The sequence below is a fragment of the Garra rufa genome, chromosome 22, assembly GCF_049309525.1.
Source record: "Garra rufa chromosome 22, GarRuf1.0, whole genome shotgun sequence".
NCBI classification, from domain to species: domain Eukaryota; kingdom Metazoa; phylum Chordata; class Actinopteri; order Cypriniformes; family Cyprinidae; genus Garra; species Garra rufa.
Window position 1 is genome coordinate 18,567,369 of NC_133382.1, and position 27,430 is coordinate 18,594,798.

General features: G+C 38.7%; 1 protein-coding gene and 1 pseudogene across 1 annotated transcript in view; one reads left to right on the top strand and one right to left on the bottom strand.

Annotated features, from left to right (window-relative positions):
- The window catches only part of LOC141297672 (LIM and SH3 domain protein 1-like), a 311,981-nt gene that overhangs the window by 137,347 nt on the left and 147,204 nt on the right, over positions 1-27,430 (bottom strand). The gene's annotated exons all lie outside the window — the stretch shown is intronic.
- On the top strand, positions 24,311-24,922 carry LOC141298283 (uncharacterized; annotated as a pseudogene).

Below are 27,430 nucleotides of genomic sequence, written 5' to 3' on the forward strand. Positions count from 1 at the left end.
CCGTGCCTTAGAAAAGAAACTATACTGGTGTGCATCTGGGGACAAAACAAAGGCGTTGATATATTTTAAGATCAGTCAGTCCAAGTTTCTTTCAGTTGAAACAGCTCAGATTTACATTTAATCTAGGACTATAGGTTTAAGCCTTGTCTGTGAAACTGGGGGTAAATGTCAATCAAAAATGTTTTCAATACACAAATATAAACAAATATCAAGGAATGAATTTTATTTCACTATTTGGCGTATCTGTAGAATTTTTAAATATAAATTTAAGGCAATTTATGACCCTTTTTAAGAGCTGCACAAGTAAAATGAACAGTATGAGTAGGACTGGACAATGTACGGTAGAATATTAAGCCATAAAATGGCATGATTTATAATTCGGATACAGGTTCACACAAAAACAAAATATCTTATACAATGGAATTTCAGCCTTTATACCATTAAAAGTATATCATTTATTATATTTAAAATGGTATACAAGAGTATATCATTTATTATATGTATTTAAAGCATATATATTACCGTCTTAATTGTTTAGATTTTTAGAAGGCACATTAACTTCTTTCACATTTACAACTCTGTGTTTTCTGCATAAAACATAGGCCGATAGTTGCAATTTGACCATGGAAAAATGTGGAAATAAAAATTCATTTTCTGTCACTAGGGGGCGCTTTAGGAGCGCTGAAATACTACGGTTTCCCTAGTAACGGCTGTATACAAAGCACCATTAACGCTGTTTTATCAGGCATGACATGAAAATGCCAAAGACACGTTTCTGAAGACAGTCTGTTCCCTTCAGATACATTCATATAAAGACATCCGTGCCGCGTTTTGACTTTGAAACGTGCAGCGTGCATATTTATTCAATGACATCATTGCCTTTTGAAGTTTAATCCAGCACTATCGTGATTCTCGTCTTTCCGTCCCCAAATGTGCGACCTCCTAAATTATAATGAAGACTTTTCTTATACTATTTAAGATATTTAAAACTTTTTATGGCCTTAAATTTGATACAACTCAATTAAGGAGTTTTTAAGGTCCTGCAGGAGCAGTTTAATTTATGATAGCCCGTCGGGCAGCCCAGTGACACATTCTGGTAGCCCGACTGGAAAACACAATAGCCCCGGGACGTCGGGCTAGCGATTTTGCGAGCCCTGAAGTGATATCAGTACCTGGCCCTTTAATTGATATGAACCTCTGCTCACCCCGCCCCTCAGTTCTGTGGGTCGTGTCATTACAACTCACATGAGGTGTTGCCTAGACAACAGTTGAGGGTATTATTTGGGGAAATAATGCTGCCTTCATGTGATATGGGAAAGATGATGCTTTCCACTTGTGAAGTGGAAATTACCAGTGTGTCGTATTCAGGTGCTTTTGTTGTCGTAGTGAAGAGAAACATGGCGAACTCGGAATTTGTCCTCACATGCTACTTAGGTAAAAGTTTTAAAACGGTTATAAACTCCCTAATGCATCTGTTACAGGATGCATCAAAACGCAAACGGTAAATTATAGGCTGTATCTTATTGATCATGAATAGTAGAGTTGTTTTAAAGACAATACTTACTAATGGTTATTTTAGCTAGCCTATATATACGTTTTTATATAAGCCTATATATAGTATATATATTTTATATAGCCTATATACGTTTTTTTTACTTTTAACATCATGCAATGTTTACCATTCATTATGGTTTCGTTACTGTCCGCCATGTTGAAAGGTCAAAGTTTATCCCATCTCGGCAACTCGGGTATCATAAAAATTTTCGAGCTTTCCAGTGGAAATTACAACGTGAGTGGGTGTTCATGTGCAATTTCGATGTCGGATTTTGGTATTTACCATAATTACGATAGCACATGAAGGCAGCATAATAGTCGCAGGAGACTATGAAACACATCTGTGCAACTATATCAGTTTGAACCAGAGTTGGACCCGGAACAAGCAGACAACCGCGAACAAGTTCGGCAATTACGGCTTAAACAAGGTGTTTCTGAATGGTTAGTAAACTTAATGTCACTTTGATTTATCTTTTTATGTACTGGCAGGATAGCGTACTGAGAGAGATACGAACGCGATGTGTTTACTGAGGTATAGACGAACGCGATGTGTTTACTGAGGTATAGCTGATTGAACGAGAGCAAATAAGTGATTGGTTAACATAATTTACCCCGTCGTAATATTGAAATACATAAATATGAGTGTTATGGTCTTCACTCGTATGCAGTTGTGGGCTGTAAACACTATTTTGCAGGTACTGCGTTAAAGTTACCATAATGCAGTTATAACTGATCCAAAACGATTTAAAATAATTGTACATGACATCTTAATCATTAACAGACACGTTTTAAACCATCTAGCGTTACAAAGCTAAGCTTAATGTAGTTTTACGACAACATACACAGTTTGTAACTAGACAATCACCTTAAAGCATTGTTCATTATAAACATGCGATTAGGAATCATATTGAGACGGATGTACATAGAGAATATGACATAACCATGTTCTCTGAGAGTGTAAGTTACACTTTAGCCGCATTCATTGTGAAACGCGCTAACTTTAGCACATTATTAGAAAAGGCAATTAGCAAAGATTCATAGAAAAAGAAATTACACTCACTTCTTCTGGTGAAGATGAATTAGCAACACAAATAGTTGGTACAGATCCATTTTTCAGCTGCAGCTTCTCATATAATGGTGAGAAATGATTCGCATAAACATAAACCTATTTAGGTAGATTGGTGGCACATTCCACATTCCCTTCAAAAATAAAATTCAGCCACTGTGTCCTCAGTGGCTCAGATGTCGGTAGTAAATGACAACTGCTGTGTTTGCTGTTACACCCTACAACTGTACTCCACACTCGCTTAGGCAACAAAACAATGGCTGTCAATCCAGCGTCAAAACAATGGCTGACAGTTTACTTCTCACTCGGGGTGGGTCTATACTAAAACACTACTGTCTATCATCTGTCGTGGGAGCGGCCTCTGTCGGTGTGACGGCACAACGACAGGCATCTGAGAACAGCTCGATATGAGAAGAGGCAAATTATTTTACTAAATTAGTAAAAAAAAACTACTGTGTGGATCTTTGTCATACTAGGGTGGTTGTGTACACACACTCCTAACACACATTTCAGTTCAAACAGCATGTAAAAGTGCATGTGGCACCGGGTGACCCCTTTAATAAAAGTCTACTTTGTGATTCTGTTGATAAACATGCTTACAGTGCATTCTATTTGACAGGTTTATTGCTAGCGCTGTAAAAAGTAGACAGCAAAACCTTTACAATTAATTTGGTGCAATGTATCTGGTTGCCATGACCTCTCTGCGTGACCTCCCATGCTTGCTGCTGCACTATGCAATAATTGTAAAACCACCTAAATGGTATACAGAGTGTGAATTTGTACGTTTACTACAGAAATGCTAAAATGTATTTAAAAGTTTGAATGACTAAAGTGACTGGCTTGGTTTGGCCATGTGTTACCAACTTAGCAACTTTGTCACTACATTTAGCGACTTTTTTTTTCTCTCACAAAAAGCGCCTAGCGACATATATAATGACTTCTTAAGCACAAACCTTATTTAATTTCTAAAACTCGTCTGTACTGAGATTTTGCTTTATCAGCACGCATACACATCTTTGTGCATCTGCTCTGTTCAGCAAATGGCAAAGAGGAGCACCACTTTCAATTAAAATAGATATTCTGTAGTTTCTCTAATTTTACATGCAAATATAGCTGAAATCACAGCACAGGCATTGTCTTTATTTTATGTGTATTTGATTTTATCAGACGATGAGACTTGATTATAAATAAGAGTTTTTCCACAGATTAACATCTTGGAAAAGAGTACTGGTTATGTAGCCTAGTCTTAATGGGCAGCATTTCATTATTTTATAATTAATCCTGTTTTTGACAAAAACAGTAGGCAACAATATATCAATAAAATTTTGAGAATTTGGCTGCATTAAATACAGCATATGAACACAGAGAGGCAAACAAATTTAGAAGGCAATACAATGCAATGACATTTTGAATATGCTAATTATTGTATCTAGCCACATTTAGGGACTTTTCAAGCTGGCTTTAGCTACTTTCCATTAAAAGAAGTTGGCAACACTGGCTTTGGCTCCTCCAAGCTCAAACGTCAATCTACGCCTATGGTTCTGTGGTTGTACTTGGGGAGAATGTAGAAATAGAAATAGGTCTACAGGGTTGTAGAGCCCATACTGTGATTCACTCACACATATGCAACAAACACACAAAGGCTTACTGCAGGCACAGAAGCTACTCTGAATCCCTTCCATTCCACTTGTATTTAGCTTCTCTCAGTTCTGTTTACATAAGCCACAATAGGTGCAGAAATATCGAAACACAGAGTTTTAAAATCTAGAAATTAAATGTGAATGCAATACTCATTTGTATACACATTCTTTGACACAAACCATAACCACCACAGACAAACAAACAGCTAGTATTTGTCTGACACATTGATTAAAGACCTACAAGTACAAACAGCAATTCACAAATGATCTGATGCATGTTAAGATCTTGGGAACTGGAGCTGAATTTATTTGGCAGCACAAGATGAGTGGCATAATGCATTACACATTGCTTCACCTTCAAACACATACATCATATCGTATTTAGCTTCTTACCATTTTCAGATCCCAGTTAATTGCGCCAGTTCCAGAAACCTTTGGGGTTCTGCAGGGTCGGGCACCAACATTCCTAAGAATTACCAACCATATGCAGTGGGGCTCTGGATCACTGCAATCGACTCCCACCGAAAACTGAAAACACCACTCCTTACCCACTGGAGCTGGGACCATGGATGTGTGCCGCTTCACTGAAAGCATCATCATCCTGATAACACATAGGGGACCACCAGGTCCACCACAGAGACCACACCCACAGACTTGAACATACTTAATGTGCTCATTGCCTCTTGGACATAACTTGTACCTCTTGGTGATCAATCAGCTAACTAATTATTGAATGGAAAAAAAAGTTCCATCCTGGAACTATTTGCTGGAATTCAGACAAGATTCCATTCTTTTCTTTCTCTGCTGATCAATGGCTCTTTACAAATTTTCCAGTAGTGACCCAAGACATCATGAATCAGACAACCTACAAATTTGTACTTTGGGGTACAAGTATGCTTTGTGGGATTTTATTCCCTTTTTCATTCTCTACAGGCTTAGAGCGGATGTAGAGTCACATGCTTTCCTTTCCTTGTGTCCTCCATAGATGTCCCTGTTTTCCACAACCAACACAACATTTAATCTGAATGCAGATGTCGGCAACAAACTCTCCTGATGTAGTCCACACTTAGGCAAAACCCTTCATTTGCAAGGAGTAACCTCCAGTGCCAGAGAAGACTGAAGACTGAACCAGGCTGGTCTGTAGGGTGCCGTTGGATCAAACCAATACTAGGTGAAAAAAGGTATATTCCACTTTCAGCAGTATGACATGCTTTTAATATTGATAGTTCTCTAGTGTCCACTTGCGTTGCTTCTCTAAACCAAGTCCACAGTCATAAAGCAGCAGTCCTAGTATCTGTTAGTCCAATTTAAACACCGCCAATCAGACAACTGTTTGACTTCTCTTTCATTTCATCATTCTATCTCTCTGTTCACCTCATTCCTGATTCACTCGATCCCCAACTCGGTCAATCCTGCTGCTGATGTCATGAGCAGCTCTTTTCATACACGCACTCTCTCTCTCTCTCTCTTTCTCTCTACCCCCCTCTGGTTGACTTTGCCTGTTTCTCTGTCAGCTCATTTTACATTCAGAAACCTGGCCATCGCTGCCGCTTTCTTGCTAAAATTGTGCACATTTACAATTAAGAACTTAAAAGCAGACTAAATAAATAGTCCTAAATCACACAGCTGCTACTGCAATCTTCATGGTTTGACATGTTTTCCTGTGAGTGAGGCAGAAATATAAAAGCGATATAGGGCTGGTGCTACCTACAGGCAGAGCAGACAATTTTCTAGGGCCTCTGGCTTGGAGGCAGGGCCTCCATAACTATATTACTATATGCTAGTTCACCAATAAAGACAGGCAGAAAAATAACAGCTCTTTGTCTATTAGATATAGAGAAATTTACACTTATCTGTAACAACAACAATTAATGTCACAGTTTCAAAGTGGGTACTTATGAATGTATGAAATTATACTCTTTCATTTCATCATTCTATCCCTCTGTTCACCTCATTCCTGATTCACTCGATCCCCAACTCGGTCAATCCTGCTGCTGATGTCATGAGCAGCTCTTTTCATACACGCACTCTCTCTCTCTCTCTCTCTTTCTCTCTACCCCCCTCTGGTTGACTTTGCCTGTTTCTCTGTCAGCTCATTTTACATTCAGAAACCTGGCCATCGCTGCCGCTTTCTTGCTAAAATTGTGCACATTCACAATTAAGAACTTAAAAGCAGACTAAATAAATAGTCCTAAATCACACAGCTGCTACTGCAATCTTCATGGTTTGACATGTTTTCCTGTGAGTGAGGCAGAAATATAAAAGCGATATAGGGCTGGTGCTACCTACAGGCAGAGCAGACAATTTTCTAGGGCCTCTGGCTTGGAGGCAGGGTCTCCATAACTATATTACTATATGCTAGTTCACCAATAAAGACAGGCAGAAAAATAACAGCTCTTTGTCAATTAGATATAGAGAAATTTACACTTATCTGTAATGACAACAATTAATGTCACAGTTTCAAAGTGGGTACTTATGAATGTATGAAATGATAGTTGGCTGCAGAAAAGTTGCATTTTTTTCAGCATGCTGACTTCTCTGCTGACTTGTGATGTCACAGAAATGAACACATCCTTTGGATGCTAAAGGCTGAACAGGCACTCAAAGACAGTGCAGTTTGTGATCATTTATTTTGAAGTGACAGTAATGTATTCTAAAAATAAACTGGGCCTTATTCTGTTAATCAGTGTCATTTTGGGATAGGTCATTTGCCAGTTTATTCATGCAGCAGTTCACAAGCGCTGTCAACACAACGTTGCTGCAAGACACTTTGAATTCATGCAGACAAATACACTAAAAGTAAAACCGTTTGTATTCAAAATTAGGGTTATGGCAATAACACTAGATCATTTTTTAAGGTTAAAGGGGTAATTGGATGCAAAATTCACTTTTACATGTCGTTTGCACATAAATGTGTGTTGGCAGTGTGTGTACACAACTACCCTATAATGATTTTTTTTTTTTTAAATCCACAGTGATTTAAAAAAAAATCCACCCAGTGTTTTTTTTTAATCCATATAAAAAAATAAAACAATGTTTTAAATCAGTCAATCAGTCATAAATCAGTCACACAGACCAAGGCCACTCCCACGATTGTTGACTGACATAAACGTCTTACCTTAGACCCGCCCTGAGTGAGCTGTGAACTGTCTGGCATGTTTTTGACGCCAGACCAGGGGTAGACAAGAATTTCTCAGATTGAGCGATTGAGGTGTTTTGTTGTTGGATGTAATAAAGAACATAGCAGTCACCATTTACATTTACCGACATCTAAACCACTGAAGACGCAGAGATCTACCTATATGCATCTATGTTTGCGCAAATCATTCATGATCCAGCTTTACCTTGTCAGGTACTGCTACTGCATAGGAGCAGGGAAATGAAGGATAATCACGAACAACAGTCTTTAATTAAAGCTGCAAGCAGCGATGAACGGGCCCTCGCCATCTACGCAGTCGCCATCCCGATAGCATCAGGAAAATGGTGCCCAGTTGGCACATGCATTCACAGTAACCCTCTGGACTAACCCTAACTGTCTCTCCTCCTCTCTGACTCTCTCTCTTACCACCCATCCCCCCTCCTTACACTCAGCCACTTACCACACACACACACACACACACACACACACACACACACACACACACACACACACACAGTGCAAAGCAGAGAGCAGCGTGAGATCAGATATGTTTTTTAATTTTCTTTCATTCGTGGAGTTTTGTATAATTATTAAATGAACTGTGTTTGATCAGAATGAATAGTTCTTTGTATGAAAAAAGTTTCAAAGAGTTTGGATGCTGCACTTTAAAGATATAATAAATCACTGAAAATTGAAAATGGAAAATTAAATTCTAAGCACGCTATCTGCCTCAAAAACACAGGAAACAAATATTTGAATGTATTGTTTTTTTTTAATTTGCCATGGCAACAGTATTTGATGCATCAGGGACGCCTTTACAGATTCTCATCGGCCGTGTTTTTACATTATTCTGATGAAGTTTGAAGAAAATCGAGTACAAATATATTGTTCGTTGTGGGTTCATGTTTGTTAGTTCATTAACCAATGTTAACAAAAGAGACCCTATTTTAAATAGTTACTATGTTTTATGATCTACAACCATTTTTAAATATTATTTTAATGATCTAAGCATCTGTGAAATAATTATAAACAAATATATTAACCCTTTATAGGGCACTCATTGAAATACTTGGAAATTCTAAAATTCAACCCCAGAGTGTTATTGGAGGTTATTACAAGACCTTTAAACTTTTGTGACTTAAATTTTTTTTTAATGTTTTTATGTTGAAAATTAGGTTAAATGAAGTGATCATATATAGTCACTTGCCGGTCTATGGTAACTTTTTCCCCCCCAAAAAATGTGTATACATTTTAAATATAAGGCATAAATAAATACATAAAACATATATAATATTCATAGAATATTTATTTAGAAACAATTTACACACAATTTATATATATATATATATATGAACACAAAAACTTAACAGAATATTTATTTAGGAAATTAAAACTCTTGCTGTCTTCCTCGTCAGAACCCTAGATGGGGTCAGCTGGCACAACAAAACTGACTTCTATCCATAGAATTGTTGAGTAGACAGCTGCGAAAGAAAAGGTTTCTAAGTCAGTATCAAGCCCATGTTGATTTGTTTGTGAAAGAAAAGTGCAGATCTACTGAAAACATATAATATTCACATAAATAGTAAATTTATAATAAGAACTGAAAAAAATAGCATTAAGTACTGGTGGTACCACCTATTTTAGCAGAAATAATAAACACCAATCTATTGGTACTAAAACCAAAATTACAAATTTTTCACTGTTTATTTCTTGATCATTTCAATAAATGGTTTAAGTTTGACACTGGATTACTGCATCATGGTATACAAGCCTTTGCAATATTCAGTGGACAAAAAACAGGCATAAAAACAGCCAAACTATCACTTGCCTTACTTTTACCTGAACCGGGCGTATGTCTAAAAATGGACATTCTGTTGTGTTACCACAAACGGGCGTATGATCAAATATGATCACACCATTTTTTTTACCACATCGTTCACTAATTTCTAGAAATCAAACGCAAACAACGTCTATATCACCATATAACACAACTATTCAGCTATATAATGTGTGAGTTTCATTGACTTACCATTGTGCATTTCGATGCTTTCTCCGTTTTTGTGGGACAAAGTAGGAGCGTAAATCAGCATTTTCTCTTTCCGGAAGCACGCTGAAGTTTGAAACGCCCCAGACAACTTCCGATTGGTCAGATGCCATTGTGTCGCTATCCGTGACGTAGACTAACATCCGTTGATTGGCTGGGACAAATCCATGTGCTTACACGATCTCATACAAGGGAGGCAGACGCTATTGAAAATGTTCGATTAAGTGATCAAATATGGTGCCTCGCCCTATAAAGGGTTAAAAATAAATACATATTAACTTAGTTGATGTATTTGTTTCTCATTCTAATTAAGTGAACTGAGCAGTATAGTGTTAAGATTTTTTATTCTATCAGTGAGAGTGTATATATGTATATAAATCATATAATTTTTCCTTTAAAGATTAAAAAAAGATTTTAATGCTCTTTAAGCATATATACAAAATAATTATGTAAAAGTACACTGACAGTACAGTACATAACTGATTCTATGCATTATTGTCATTCTTATACACTGAGAATGAGCTAAAGAGCATTAGAGGTCAAACGATTCCTTATCTTGTGAGGACCTCTAGTGTTCATCCCTGGTATTAGAGCTTTAATCTGACAAACATATATGACACTTTTAATGTTTTTGGGGCCTCTGAGCATGATAACATTTTGAAACTACACGTATTTCCTAAGAATTTCTTGTTCTTTATATGTAAAAAGTTTTTATGAGTTAGAATAATGCAATTTAAAGATATATGGAAATAACTCTTCATCTTTTTTTACTGTTAATTTCATAAATCACCACATCAACACCGTTCAAGATATCCCAAAGCTGTTCACAATTTAGCATCTTCAGTATCTTGGCATCATGTTGACAAAGTTTGGTGTGAACTGTCTGATTCTGCTATGAGTGATATGAATTTATTCACAGCTATATTTTCCCAAAAATCCACATTCAAATCAAAATAGCCGACTTCCTGTTGGCCATAGCTAATGGGTGTAAATGAGAAAGTTGTCCGGCTTGATGAGAACAATATACCGACTGAGTTTGATGTCTGTAGCTACAACTAACCCTCCAACTTTTGTCAAAAGGTGGCGCTATAGAGTTTCTCCTCCACGCCCATTTATGAGCTTTTGCCAGTGTTTTACTATCATTAATACTGATGTGTGTGTTGAGTTTCATGAAATTCTAAGCATGTTATCTGCCTCAAAAACACAGGAAACAAATGTTAAAGTTTGACATGTTGCCATGGCAACAGCGTTTGATCTATCAAGGACCCCTTTACAGATTTTCATCGGCCGTATTTTGATATTATTCTGATGAAGTTTGAAGCAAATTAAGTAAAATTAGGAGACTGATTTAAAAGCGTTTTGCAAACAACACACTTCCTGCTGCCAGTTGGTGGCGCTATAACTTTGACTCATAATAGTCACATCTCTGTGATCGGCATCAGACGACAAACAAACTGCTGAAAATTGGTCAAAATCAGGCGAAGTGTGTCAAAGTTATTAGACAATTCCTGTTTCTCATTTCTCGCCATAATTTGTCGCCCTGCCACGGCCAAACCGTTCGAGATATCAATATTCCCCGGGAAATTTTGCGTCCTCAATGTCTTGAGGTCATGCTGACCGAGTTTGGTGGCCATCGGTGGAAAGACCTAGGAGGAGTATTTCAAATTCCACAGTCTGATTTTTCCAAAAATCTACTTTTAAACCAAAATAGCCGACTTCCTGTTGGTCGTAGCTAATGGGTGTAAATTAGAAAGTTGTCCGGCTTGATGAGTCCAATATGTGTACTGAGTTTGGTGACTGTAGGACAAACTAACCCCCCAACTTTTGTCAAAAGGTGGCACTATGGAGCACCCGCTCCACGCCCATTTATGGGCTTTTATCACTGTTTAACTGTCATTAATACAGATGTGTGTGTTGAGTTTCATGAAATTCTAAGCATTTTAAGTGGCTCAAAAACACAAAAAAGTAAAGTTAAAGTTTGCCACGTTGCCATGGCAACATGATAAAAGTTATCGATAACGCCCTACACAGATTCTCATCGGCCGTGTTTTGACATTATTGTGATGAAGTTTAAAGCAAATTGAGTAAAATTAAGAGGCTGAGTTTAAAGCATTTAGAAAATGTCACGCTTTCTGCTGCCAGTTGGTGGCGCTATAACTTTGACTCATAATAGTCACATCTCTGTGATCGGCATCATACGACGAACAAACTGCTGAAGTTTGGCTAAAATCAGACAAAGTATGTCAAAGTTATTAGGCACTTCCTGTTTCTCATTTCTCGCCATAACTTTGTCGCCCCGCCACGGCCAAACCGTTCGAGATATCAAAAATCCCCTGGCAGTTTTGCATCCCCAATGTCTGCATCCCCAATGTCATGCTGACCGAATTTGGTGGCCATCAGTGGAAAGGCCTAGGAGGAGTATTTCAAATTCCATTGCGTGCACTTTTTAGACATCCCTGAACAGCTGACTTCCTGTTTGGAGAAGCACGGACTGTGTGCGAAAGTTGTTCAGCCCGATGAGGTCTATATGTGTATGAACATGTGTATGTAGGTCAACTGGTGTGCGCTCCAGAGCCCCTCAAAAGTCGCAACTTTTAACGCTGCGCCCCCCCCCCCCAGGTGACCCCCCCATGTCAAATCTGTCCGGCCCTGATGGCCGCAGGTTCCAAAGTGTGTGCAAAGTTTCAAGAGTTTTCGTGTATGTTAAGGGACCCAAAATCACCAAAAACATTGATGAAATAATAATAATAATAATTAAAGCTGCAAGCAGCGATTGGGCGTGCCCTCGCACCGGGCTCACCGCCGACCTGTAGCGAATGGTGGGCACTATTAGCCTGGCAAGCCAGACCCACATAAATGTAGGGTCTGGGCACTCTCCATAGACAGGGCTCAACCGGAGGGGTGGGATAAACGCTTGTCTTTCAAACTCCTCTCCACGCAATAGGATAGCGCTACAACCAATCAGAGACTTAGTCGGTCAGGTGACGTAGTCAGAGCGACGAAGATTTTTAACAAAAATCAGTGCACTGTGCAGTCTGTCAGCTAAATAATAGACATAGATGGGCACTAAACCTTTAAAAGTAAACAAAAACATGCACAGACAAATCCAAATTACACCCTGCGGCTCGTGACGATACATTGATGTCCTAAGACACGAAACGATCGGTTTTTGCAAGAAAATGAACAGTATTTATATAATTTTCTTTTTACCTTTGATACAAACCCACGTCCATCTGTCATGAGCACGAGTTTAGCATATCTATGATTCGACTCGTCACATGTGAACGCGCTTTGATGTAGTATACGCAAACACCGAAAGGGGAAATATGTAAAAAAAAAAGTCCAGGATGAGTTTGCGCAAGCAAACGTAATCTTTTTCAGCTTTAAATGGGTTTGAACAACCAGGACAAGCGCAAGTAATTACCATTTTGAATAGCCGCTATATCCACAATCTCTTGTGCTGTGTAAACAATGAGTGTCGTATACACGCCACAGATCGCTTCCGGTGTTTGCGTATTCTACACCACAGCGCGTTCAGATGTAAGGAGCTCCTGCTCAGGACACATGGACGTGGCTGTGTATCAAAAGTAAAAAAAATATATAAATACTGTTCAGTTTTCCACGCTTAATTCACGGAACCAGGAATTCATGTCTGACTGAACTTATGGTCACAGGTCAGTCGTCATCATGTTAAGCCCGCCCACCGACTCGTGATTGGCCCGGTACATCTTGGATTTTTCGGAAATTTAAGTGAATTGAGAGTAACTAGACTGACCTTAGAAGCAAATGTAATTTGCTGCCGCTAGGGGCGCGTCTAGATTCTAGGCTAGGGCACTATGCTTTTAACATAGTAAATTTAGGAGGAATATGTCAAAGTAATTTAGATGTGCCAGATTTCTTGCTGCCACCTGGTGGCGCTATGTGTATAACTGTGTATACGCAAGATATGATGACTTTCACCTTGATATTTTAGCGCGGATGACGTATACCTAGTCGAATTGCACTGTAGGGGGCGAGAACGAGTCTTCAACTTATGTGAAATTACCACATCAAATGAGACGTGCATACATGGATGCAGCTATGAAGCCGCTTCAGGGCAGGTGTGTTGCTAGACCCTTTTTACTGGGGCACGTGAGTTATAATTTACTTTGATAATCCCGAAATAAAGACATTAAACTATATGCAACAACTGAATTGACGCTTCTAAAAGCAACGCAGTTTAATGGAAGACTATGCACGCAGAAATCCATGCCCGTGCGCGTCTGTGTATTTAACGGCAACGCGCATGTCGTGCAGCCTTTTGCGCAGAAGTACTTGGTTACACAAGTTTGTATAGGTAATTATGTTGTAAATGCAATTGTCAAGCAGTTTGTGATGCATTTTGGAAACAGGAGATGAGCGCCTGATCTAATGCGCCACCTGGCCCGTTCTCGAAGACTTACTTTTAGTCATTATTTGGGTAGCACACATATTCTGAATGCCTTCAGCAGAATTCAAATTAGCCCGGGTCCCAGCCTCAGTGGCGTCCTGATGGCCGCAGATTCCGATGTGTGTGCAAATTTTCAAGAGTTTTTGAGCATGTTAAGACCCCCTTAAGTGCCCGGAAGGTTTAAAAAAAACAAAAATAAATAAGAATCCTTAGGAAAACAATAGGGCCTTCGCCCATTCTGGGCTCGGGCCCTAATGATACTAATAAGGGGTAATAAAGGGCAGGCAGGAACACACATGTAGCACATATCATAGATGTCACCAGACAAAGGAATCAAGGAACAGACAACACTTTAAATACTGAACTAAACAAAGGTAATTGACGAGACACACCTGAACCAAATGACTAATCAACGTGAGGGAGAAACTGGGTCACGGGGAGCACATGGGGGAAAAAACCCCACACAAAACGTCATGGCATGACATATCATCCCCCCACCTCCCGGAAGGCGTGTACTTGTGCTGTAGAAACAACAGAGGGAAGGATGGGTGGGAACTTGGAAGGCCTGCAGACAGAGTCCATGGTGGAGACGATGGGGGGAGGAGCCAAGGTGGACCAGACAGGGCCAGGAGGGTCTAAGATCAGGCGGTGCCAAGTGGGACCCAGGCCACAGCAGTAAAGGCAACCCATGGTGGCGCAGACGTAGGGAGAAGCCACGGAGGAGAAAGGGCTGACGACTCCAGGGGGCCGACCGACTGTGGTGGAGGAGCCCGAGGCGGCATCAGAGAGCCGATGAGCCAGGGTGACCTGGAAGGCCAACACAGAACATATGGCTCGGGATCCAGAAGGCCGTGGTGGAGCTGGAGCGACAGAGGACCAAGGTGGAGCTTAAGGGAAGGAGGAACCTGAAAGAGCCAGAGGGATGGAGAGACAAGGCGCAACCGGAGGTATGGAGTCTTCGAGGCAACAGATGGTCGAAGACAGACCAAGGTGGAGCCGGAGAGACGAGGGAGCCGGGTGGAGCCAGTGGGATGATGGGCCAATGTGGAGACAAGAGAGCTAGGAGCCAAGACAGAGCCAATGGATCAAAGGACTTAGGTGGAGTCCAGGCCACAGAGGCTGGAGAGAGAGATGGGATCCTCACGCCTAAGGAGAGCTGGAGACTAAAAGGCCCGAAGTGGATCGGAGAACCTAGATGGCACTGACTGAGGGTGAGCTGAGACCAGTGTATGGCTGGTCTCTGTCGGTGCTATAGTCGGAGTGGGGCTGGTGAGTTGTTCTTTTGTGGGGCAGACGGTTTATGGGGATACGTTGCACACTAGCAGCCACTCAAACAACTCAAAAAAATCACAGAGGACCCACACCAGGCAGACGAGTTTTTGCCAACTCGTTCAGACTGGCCAGGTAGAACGAGCAGGAAAGAGGCTCGCCAGATAGAGGAATCCACAGGTCAGGGCCTTGAGGCTTTTCTGCTACTGCTTTAGGCATAATCAGCAGTACAGCAGGTGAATTCACGCTGGTCAGTATTGGTTCATCTTTCTGTTATAGAATGGCTCTGTGAATGAAAGTGAATGATGAAGAAGATGATACTAGAACAAACTTCAGTGAATAACACTAGAGAGTAGTACAACTATACACTAATGGAAAATACGTAGGATGAACAGAGGGAAAGGGACAAGGTTTATATGCATGGAACAAACAAAGGGGACTACTAAGTTAATTAACAGGCACCAGGTGGACAAGATAATTAATCAGGAAACTAGGTCACAGGGAAAGATGAACACAGAAGACAAAATAAAACCAGTTAAACAAAACATACAGTATTTTGATGCCTTCTTAAATGCTGTGTCGTTATGGGATAGCAAAGTGTCCACTGGATGCACGCAGTATATCATACAGGTATTGTTTGCCTGCTTTATTATATTTTTGATTGCGGATTGTAATCCAAAAAGGTTTGTGCGTTTATGACTTAGTGACTGAAATTTGATTACTCCAGTTTTAAATGTGATTGCAGATAGCCTACGTGGGATTACACAAGTTTTGTATTTTAAAGAGAGCTGGTCCGTATGTATTTTATATATTAAAAAGTTATATAATTATTATAATGTTATTAATAATTATAATAACTCATGTTATTTAATAATTATAATAATTACAATAACTCATGCCCATTTAAAGTCGTCCTCTTCATAGCAAAGTTGTAAATCAGTCTGTCTGCCTGGTTTGTTATTCTGTGCAGCTGCACCATCACATCCCATGAGTGTGTAAAGAACTATTGTTAAATGAAGCAAGACCTTGTTTTGATGCTTATATTTAGCGACAACCCCTAAGGTGAAACAGTCTCTCTCTCTCTCTCTCTCTCTCTCTCTCTCTCTCTCTCTCTCTCTCTCTCTCTCTCTCTAACACATTCTTTTACTCTTACATTTATTACATAACAAACACTGGAGGATAACACAGAGGAAGGGAAAAGAGGGTATAAATACAGAGTGATTTATTTAGTTAAATGGACTTGCGTTTTAAGCATAATGCAATTACTGTTAGTTATAAATAAATGAATAAAAATTATTGTCTGATAAAAAAGCATCTTAAATCTGGCAACATATGGGACTTCTAAATTGTTTCTCTCTGTTTATTTTAGCAAAAATGTTATATCCTCAAAATGAAATTCTGAAATGTAAGATTTTATTTTCTGTTTAGTACTACAGGTGTTTTATCTTTAGTGAAATGTAATGTATGTGTTACGAGTGGTGTTTGATGGAGGAGGCGGAACACAAAGTAACAAACAATCAGAGTCTTTAATAAATCCACAGGTGAATAAGTCAGGGTATACAGGAACAAACGGACATCCAAACACGTCTTGACAACATCAAAGACTGACAGTAAACTAAAGATTCAGACAGACTTAGAAAGGGGAACTGATAATCAAAGACAGGTGAAGGGGATCATGATAATGAGGGCTGAACCAAAGTAAACAGATCGACAGGGGGAGACAATGGCAGAAACCAATGTACATAAACAGAAATGTGACAGTATGAAGCATGTGGATGAAGAGACAGAGATTAACAAATCGTGGGACAGTGGTAGGGGCTGAAGGATCTAAGGATCTTCACATGCAAATTGTGTGTGTTGCATCTTTTGTGTTTTTATTAGTGCAGTAAACAGGACAGGAAATTCATTTTTACATCTCATCTGACTACCGCCTGGTGCTGAAGTGTGGTCCGAGTCTGTGTCTGAAAAGTCTCATGTTTGATGTGGTCATAAAGACATTCTGCGACTAAATAAATATATTTATTAACACACTAATTTTGACAGCACTCGTTTTTATTTTCCTGTTTTCATTCATTTGAAATCATTTATGTATATAATCATATAACCATATATAATCATTAGCCATTTTATTTTTTATAATTTATAATTTATAATTTATAGAATTTTAATTATGTTTATTATATTCATTTATTATTTTTTATTATGCTTTTATATTTTATATTTCCTTTTTTTGCTTTTTGCATTTTTTATTGTTGTTTAATCTTATGATTGTGGTGTTTCATGAACTGTTTTGTCTGTATGTATGAATGAGATATAGGGGGAAAGTCTATGGAAATTCAATGCTGTTGTGAATCAGTTTTTTATAACACTACTTGTTGAATATGTGTTGGTCAGAAGAAGTCTGAGCATTGAGACATACGCTAAGTTTATACAATAAACTCTACTCCTTTTGGATTTACTCAGTCAACTGTTGACTGATAAAAGACTGTTAATACAGTTTTGGGTACCAGACAAAATAATGGTTTTGGGTAGCAGACAAGGCTTGAGGTTAATGGGTTTTGGGTAGCAGACAACCCTTCTGAGTAGTTGTTCGGATAATAGACATAACAGATATTTTTTTGACCGGATCTGGCATCTAGGGTTGGATCTTAATTATCTGGTGTGGAGACTGGATCCAACATGTTGGTGTAGTCAGCAGGATGGAATAACGGGATGAAATCTCCATAAGAGTGGAGTCTGGATTGTTTTTTGCATGACCAGGTGATGGAATGTTCCAGACTACTGGGCTTCTGAATCTAGGCTAACAAGTGAGAACGAGGTCCCGCAGGCACCTTCCCCTGGCTTAACTACTGCAAGGCAGTGTGAGTGTGTTCTGTTTGTCATGTAAATTTGGTACCGTGGGTAGAAAAGGTACTGGGTCAGATTATATAATTTCTACAGTTTTGGAGGAGTCAGAAGTTAAGATAGATGATGTAATCAAAGCTTTAACAGAACAACTGAAAGAGCTCTTTAAGATCAAAGAAGTAGAACAACAAATAGTTGCTAAATATAAAATCGAAGTGCAAAGGGGTGGTCTCTGGGAACTTAAATACATTTGGTAAAATTCAAAGAATGAAACCAGAGAGTCAAGGAGAATCCCCTTGATTTTTGCCACTTTGTCTAAATGTAGGAAGTTGGAAATGAAACAACAAATAGACCAGTGATAACTGAGACAAATAAGTTATGGATAAAAAGCTGAAGGGGTTACGATAGGTGTCAGAAGTTAAAAGCTCATCTTGAACATGAACAGCAAACTAAAACAGCATGTATTCAAAGTACACAAAAGGCTGATCAAAAGCTATTTTCGCTTGTTTTACCAGAACTGAATGCAGGTGATACTGGTAGTGATGGCAAACATTTTCGCTCTACTCAGGCTTGGATGTGGGTTGTGAGCCATCATATTTTATCAAATTTCCGCAAAGGAGGGTCTTTCCTATCAGTTTGGCAGAATGGGTAATAGGAAGAAGGGTTTAAGCTTCCCTACTAACACCAATCTGACTGATGAAGAATTGCTGATAACTGCAAGAGATGTGGCACAAGCAGAAAATCAAGCTTAACGTTAGTGGGCTTTGTTTGCAGATCCTAACAGCTCTAACAACATTCTGAGGAAATCTTGAGCTGTGCCAAAAGAAGAATCACTGGTCAAAAGACTGTAAAGTTAGAAGGAGACCACAAAGTCAAAGATTTGAAACCATTTTACCCTCTTCCCCCCCCCCCCCCCTCCTTCAGACCCATTTAACTATTACTACACTTCTATTTTGTCACACTAAACTTAGCAATAAACACATTGAAAATAATGCACAATAAACATGTCTGTCATAACAATCTCAAGGAGGCTTTTATAAAGCAAATCAAGGAGTAAATTACTCAGCCACTGTTTTTAAAACAGACATTTGTTATACTTGATTCAGACGCAAAAACACTTTATATTTAGTCTTACTGAAAATAGACAAACAGTTCATATTTTAAAATCTATTTTTAGGTTGTTTTCTGTGTAAATTAAATAACATTTGGATTTAAATTGCCTGCATAAAAGTATAACACTGCGTCCTGTGAATCACCTTAGTTGAAGGTCAAATGTTGCTATTAGAGATGTCTTGCAGTGGCAGATGTTAATTTGATGTTGGATTCTCTTCTAATGTACTGTATTGCTTTGACTAAAGCAGTACAAATGGCATAAAATTAGGTTCAGGACACATGGAAATTGTCTCCAGAGGAAGGACATAGCATTGTGTCAGGGCAAATGGTTTATTTAAAAAAATTGCAACATTCAAATCTGGAACCAAGATGGTATGGTCTTTATGTAGTTCTATTAGTTACCCTTTCAGCAGTGAAATTCCTAGGTAAAACTAAGTGGACACATATTAGCCATTATAAATTAGCTCATACTAACAAATCTTAAATAACACTGGCAAAATGCTGTAGGATGGAGTCATGAGGAAGAACCTTGTCTTTTGGTGACTTGGGGGCCAACCTCATGATGAAGATATGGCAGGGCTAATGGGTAGGAAAGTCAGAGGGGAAACATGCGTACATAAAGTGGCCGTCACATGGCATATGTATACTAAACTAAGTTCTGTGCAGACAACGACACAACAGTTAGCATGCTTTGCTCTAACTTTTACCATGTCGTTACAACTGGTACACCATTGTTGTTAGCAAAAAAAAAAAAAAATGCTGTTGCCATCGGTAAAAACGTGCAGATTAAGAGGTGGTAATATTATAATAAATTCCCTTTCCTACGTCACGGGAGGAACGAAATCAGAGCAGCTCATTTTTCAGCCGGTGACCCAGCCACTTAGCAGCAGTACAGCAGCTGTGGCGTCAAGACATGATGTCTCTGTTCCCTCCTTCAGGAAATAAGGGTTACATACGTAACTGAGACGCTTCCTTTCAGTTGGTCAATTTTTACGTTTCGACGATACCGACAAACTGGGAATCCCTACGAAAGCACCACAGGTGCTGCCACTTCCAGTGTCCTGTGTGAGCCTCCTGCCCCTTGATAGAGTGTAGGCCAGGGCTCGCAACATGAAGTCAAGTCACTGTTGTCTTAGCACTACTCAGTGAGATTGGACAACACTGGGAAACATACCCGTTCTATATGGAACCGGGATGTTGTAGAAACCCCAAACTTCCTGAAGGAAGTTTTGGAAGCACTTACACATATGAATGACAATGGAAGATTAGAGGTGATTGTAACCTATTGGATGGCAGAACTATCTGCTGGGGAAACACAGGCTCTGAGCTTTACCACGGAATTACATATATGGGATCCACTTAGGTCACTACATATGGTACCCAGCCCTTTACAGGTTCTCATAGATTCATCAAATGGCCCAAACTCCAGACAAAATTTGTTGACTGAAAATGCGTGCAGATCCCCTACCCTCCTGATGGAGGCCAGTGCAACCAAGAACAGAGTATTCATTGACAAAAACTTCAGCTCAACTGACTGCAAAGGCCCAAATAGGACCTGCTGGAGTCCTCTGAGCTCCAGAGTTAGGTCCCATGAGGGTATAGAGCAGTGGTTGTCAACTCCAGTCCTGGGGGCCCACTGCTCTGCAAATTTTGTATGTCTCCCTCATTTAATGCACCTGATTCAGATAATCAGCTCATTAGGAAAAAGATCCATGAACTGAACCGTTTGTGTCAGATTCAGAAACATACAAAATGTGCAGAGCAGTGGGCCAGAGGACAGGAGTTGAGAATCCATGGTATAGAGGGAGGATGAGGAGGATTCAGCCTTCTCTGCCCCCAAAGGAACCCGATGACCAGGTCGTGTTTCCCTACCATCTTCCCCTCCACTGGGTTATGGTTAGTGGAGATAGCAGCAACGTAGACTTTAATGGTGAAAGGAGAGAGCCTTTGCTTCAACTCTTGCTGCAGAAAGGAAAGCACAACACTGATCGGGCTTCTCCGGGGGTACTCTTGATGAGAGGAACACCACTCAACAAACACGTTCCACTTCAAGGTGTAAGCATGTCTCGTAGATGGTGCTTGTGCCGAAGTGATGGTGTCCGCTATCTTTTGGGGTAGGCCACCTAGAACCTCCAAGTCCCATCCAGGGACCAGATATGGAGTTTCCAGAGGTCCGGATGCGTGTGTCATAGGGTGTCCTGTCTCTGAATCAGAAGATTCTTCCTCAGAGAGGGGCTGTCACAAGGAGCACCAGTTCTAGGAACAATATCTGGTTGGGCCAATAGGGGGCCATAAGCAGGACCTGCTCCTTATAGGGATGCTCATTTCGGTTAATTTTCCTGACCGACAACCGCTGCTCGTTATTCGAACATTAACCGTTAACTGATCATATTTGAATAATAAATTAGTTTAAAAATAGAACGCATTAGTATCTGTGATGATACATAAAAAAACAAGCAAATGTTTTATTTCAACGTGCAAACAGCAGCATACAGAGCAACGGAGCAACAACAAAAAACTGTATTCACATATACTCAAATTATCACGCATCAGCAGCGCTTCTGAGAACAGAGAAAATCAGTATAAAATATATAAAAAAGAATAAAATAAATAGGCCTACACTAAATATATATAAATTGAATAACTACCTAATTAAGCTGACAAAACTAAAACACACCGAATCCTTCTATGCGCTTTGAAGAATGGTACCAGTCTTGTTCTTCCCGTCGGACATAAAAATATATAGTGGGCCAGCCTATACCTCAGTGTACCTAGTTTTTAACATGTCGACATGCTGTACAGATAGACTGGAACGCTGCCTGTTAACTGTTAGATCCGTGACAAAAACACCATCACAAAAATCCTTTCAATTTGCGGTTCGGGAGTTCTCATCCATTGGTCATATGGTGTGGAGACGCTTGTTTTTACAGCGTTCAGCAATAGCCAATCACAGACATTTGATGATCGCTGTGGCCAATCGGAGGCGGCTAAATTACAATCCACTCACCACTCAAAGTGCCGGTTTCAGTTTTGCTGATTTCTACACATTTGCAAACTCTCTTATTAAAACAAAGAAAGTGTAGGTATTATATAAATAAGAGATTAATTGTGCAGTGTAAAGGTTATTTTATTACTTTTTATTAACTTTTTGGGATTGCGATGAACTACAGTAAATGAGTGACAGCTTTCCAGTGATTGTAACGGTAGCGCCTATTGCGCACTTTCTAGACTATAATCCATTCAGAATTTGAATACATTTACTCACGGATTTACTATCTGATAACCCGATATTGCCAATTGCCATTGTGTTGCATATAATACATCAGTTAACTAAGTGAAGGTGAAGTAGGTGTTTGCTCAGCGAAATATGTCTGTACAGCCACACTGCACGTGTGTAAACAGATAACTTACGTATAGCATTATTTTTTTCTTTCACCATGCAGCAAACGGAAAAAAAACTATATATAAAAAACCTTTTAAACCGTTTAACTGATAGTAATAATCGGTTAAAATTCTCGCGGTCGGTTAACGGTTAAACGGTCAATATGAGCATCCCTAGCTCCTTATCATCCCTGACTTTGCACAGTGTCTGTGCAAGATGGCTCAGTGAGGGAAACGTATATTAGAACAGCTGGCGATAGGACATTTCTGTAGAGGCAAACCCGAAATGTCTCCATTCTCCAGAAAGCGCAGTTCATGACAGCTTGTCAGCCACACGGTTGAGTGGGCCCAGACCATAAGGAGGAGGTTGTGGGGGAGTTGCAACAAGAGTGCAGACCACCTTTTCGGGTTGATGTACGGCATGGTCGCAGTGTTGTCCATATGGACTAGTAAGCTTGCCTCATAAGCGTTCTTTGAGACGGTTGAAGACAAGGCGCACTGGTAACAACTCTAGGCAATTGATATACCACTGCAGGTGGGGGCCTGCAGTGGTATATTAAGCAAGTCTAAAAGAAAAATTGCTCAAGATCTGGGGGTTCAAACATCCAGACATGCAAAGCAAATCATGCGCGTGATTGGTTAGAAAGTAAAGCTTTGTTTGTCTTCGATCATGCAACTGTAGATTTGATACATATCTTGAAGCTTCTGTGTCATATGCAGGTTTTAAATTTGGCACATAGTGTTACATTCTTGTCTGTTTTGGTCTTTGGTTTCTCCCATTTGGTCTTCCCCTGTCATTTTGTTATAATTTGGTTTAACCCTCGTCATCATTATTCCTAGCACCTGTCCTTGTAATCATTAGTCATCTGTGTCACCTGTGTTTAATTATTAGTTTGTCTTTAAGAGTCTGTGTTTGAGTTCAGTTCTTTGTCGGTCCTTTTCGTTAATAGATGTGTGTGAAAGTTCCTGCCTTGTTCCTGCCTTGTTCCTCTTGGAGATTTATATTAAATATGTTGTATTTTGTAAATATCGTCAATCGTCTCGTTTCGTCCTGCACGCACCCCTAACACATAGATTGCAGGGCTCGACATTTTTTTGGGCGTCACTTCCTGTTTGCTGAGCTGCCGAGTGGTTGCGTTTGTAGCTCTCTGGTGCTTGTTTTTCTGTAGAAATCTTTATCTTACTATTACTCTCTGTTGTTTAAAGTAATAAAACATAGCTTTATTCCAATCAGATTTCTGATATTATCGATCAAACTAATCTGACTGCTCTGATTGTTTGCTTTATTCTTTAACCGTGAGTGCAGCGCATTAGCATTTCGTTAGCTGTTAAGCTTGCCACTCGTGTTTCCATTCATGTTTTCTATTCGTGTCTACTACTGTTTTCCTTTTTTTTCTCACTTATTCTATAACCGTGACTGCAGCGCCGTGCAGAGCGTTAGCAGTCCGTTAGCCGATTACCTTGTGATTTGGGATTCCATTTACGTTTCTATTTACTCCGTTATTTATCTTCCTGCTCTTCTCTTTAAGAGTTCATCAAACAACAGTGGTAAGTTGGAATCATTCTACAATAACGGTGAGTAATGGCTTCTTCTCCTGCTATTGTTGTTCGCACCGTTTGCCACATGTATAGCCTATCTATCTCTGTCGGCAGTGAGTGATTTACATGTGATAAATGCAAGAAAATAGTTAGGCTGACAGAGAAGATTTCAGAACTGGAGACACACATCCAAACTTTAATAGAGGATAGTAAGAATGTGAGGGCCTTAGATATGGCTTTCGATGTGACTAGCTCAGGGAGTCCTGTACATTGCTTGGTTCCGGTAGTTACAATGGCCGTGCAGCAGGGCAACTGGGTGACTGAGAAATGGCATAGTCGCAGGTCAAAAAAATGCTCTTCCGTTCCGATCAGAACATCAAACAGGTTCTCCCCACTCAGTGACACACCCACTGAGAAACCTGATGAAAGTTCTCTAGTTATTGTACGGAACATGAAAATATAGAAACCAGCCACCATAGTCCAATGTTTACCTGGAGCCAGAGTACCTGACATCTTGGCAAATTTAAAAGTGCTGGCTAATGCTAAACGTAAATTCAGTAAGATTGTTATTCACGTCGGCACTAATGATGGTTGACTTCGCTGGTTGGAGATCACTAAAAATAATGTTAAAGAGGTGTGTGAACTTGCAAGTACAATGTCAGACACTGTAATATGCTCTGGTCCCTTCCCTGCTTACCATGGTGACGAGATACATAGCAGACTGTCGTCACTCAATGGCTGGATGTCTAAGTGGTGCCTGCAGAATAACATAGATTTCATAGACAATTGGACAAGTTTTTGGGGCAGACCTGACCTGTTGAAAAGTGATGGTCTTCATCCCTCTGGATGTGGAGCTGCTCTCCTCACTAGAAATATGGCACATAGTCTTAGAGTTTGCACTTGACTAACTGGGGCCCAGGTCAGCCTGGCTAAACCGACCGTCTGCTAGCCGTCTCACGTCACAGAAATCAGTTAATTCTCAGCACATAGAGACCCTTAAATTAACGAAGAATAAAGCACCAACAGGTGCTGAATTTTCCCAACAGCACAGCAGTAATGACTTCATGAACTATTTTACTACCAAGATAGATACTATTAGAGATAAAATTGTAACTATGCAGCCATCCGTTACAGTATCACATCAGATATGCTATAAATCTCCTGAGGAAAAATTCCATGCATTTTCAACTATAGGAGAGGAAGAGTTGTACAAACTTATTAAATCATCGAAACCGACAACATGTATGTTAGACCCTATTCCATCTAAGCTACTAAAAGAGGTGCTTCCAGAAGTCATAGATCCTCTTCTGAATATTATTAATTCGTCACTATCATTAGGATATGTCCCCAAAACTTTCAAACTGGCTGTTATTAAGCCTCTAATTAAAAAACCTCAACTTGATCCCAATGAATTAAACAATTACAGACCAATTTCAAATCTCCCTTTTCTATCAAAGATACTAGAAAAGGTAGTGTCCTCACAATTGGGTTCTTTCTTAGAGAAAAATGGTATCTGTGAGGATTTCCAGTCAGGTTTTAGACCGTATCATAGCACTGAGACTGCTCTTATTAGAGTTACAAATGATCTTCTCCTGTCATCCGATCGTGGATGCATCTCTCTATTAGTACTACTGGATCTTAGTGCTGCGTTTGATACTATTGACCACAATATTCTTTTAAATAGACTTGAAAATTATGTTGGCATTAGTGGTACTGCACTGGCTAAATTGCTGCTAAATTCTGAAAAAAACAGAGGTGCCCAGGTGAAAAAAATATATACTTAAATTCAATTAAAATGCACTTAAATACCCGCAAATACATTTTTAGTACATTGTTTTTTTTTGTGTTAAATAAAAGTTTGATGGTTATACACTATAAATATACTAATTAAAAGTATGTTTATACTTCAGTAGGACTTTAGTACACTTGACAAAAGTATACTAAATAACAGTAATACTTAAATTTTTAGTGTACTACAATAAAGTACACTACAGAAAAAACATCCAAAAGAGTTTTATTAGTGTGTTTTTTCAAAAGTGTGCTTTAAATGCTTTAAACATTAGTTGATTATTAGTAGACTGTTTACATACTAATCCTAAGTTTAAAATAAGTTAATATATAAAAAATCTATTAGTAATGTATTGTAGTAGAAGTATATTTTCTCAAAAGTTGTACTTAAGTACTTAATATGAATGCACTATAAGCCTTAACACTTAAATTGATTTTGAGTGTGGAAATTTTAAGTTATATTAAATTGATTTTATTAAAAATCTATTAGTAATGTATTGTAGTAGAAGTACATTTTCTCAAAAGTTGTACTAAAGTACACAGTAATATGAATGCATTATTAGCACTAACACTTAAACTGATTTTGAGTGTGGTAATTCTCCAAGGTTAAAAAAAGTGCACTAAAATACACTTTATTTAAGTATACTTAGTACACTTTTCAGTAATGTACTAAAAGTGCTCTATTTTCGCACACTAATTTTGTACTTATTGTACTAAAAAATAGTATTAAGTATATGTTAAGATAAACTTAATACCATCTAAGTGTACTCAACTGTGCTATTTTGAGACACCATGAAATTGAACTAAAATGTGCTTTTAACATACTATATCTGTATTTAAAAAAATATATTTAGTTAAAACTAGAAATACACTTGAACCCTACTTTTGAACATTTATAAATATATTTATGACTAATTTAAAGTATAGCAATAATATATTAAAAGAATATACAAAGTGTGAAAAAAGTGTGCTAAAATACAATTTAAGTACACTTAGTGCACTTCCCTAATGTACTTAAAGTGCTCTATTTTCGGCCACTAATTTTGTACTCAATATACTAAAAGTTATTCTTAAGTATATGTTAAGATAAACTTAAAATCATCTAAGTGTACTCAACTGTGCTATTTTGAGACACCATGAAGATGAACTAAAATGTGCTTTTAACATACTATCTCAGCATTTCCAAAAAATGTATTTTGTTACCACTTCTAATAGGATTGAAACATATTTCATAAACCTTTAAATATACTAATTATACATAAAAAATAAACTTACTGATTATTTAAAATACATGAATATATAACAAATGTATACAAAGCGTATTTATAATGTATTGCCCAGATATTTTTATTACAAAAAAAAATACACTTGTTGATTATTTAAAATACATGAATAATATATAATAAATGTATACAAAGCATATTTATAATGTATTGCCCACATATGTTTAATAATAAAAAATACACTTCTTAATTATTTAAAATAATGAATAATATATGATAAATGTATACAAAGTGTATGTCACGCCCTTGGACTGTTTGTCTTGGTTTTTCCCAGTGCCTGTTGTTGTAATTATCTCCCCTTTATAAGTTTGTTTGATTTCCTTGTTTCTTTGTCCGGCTAC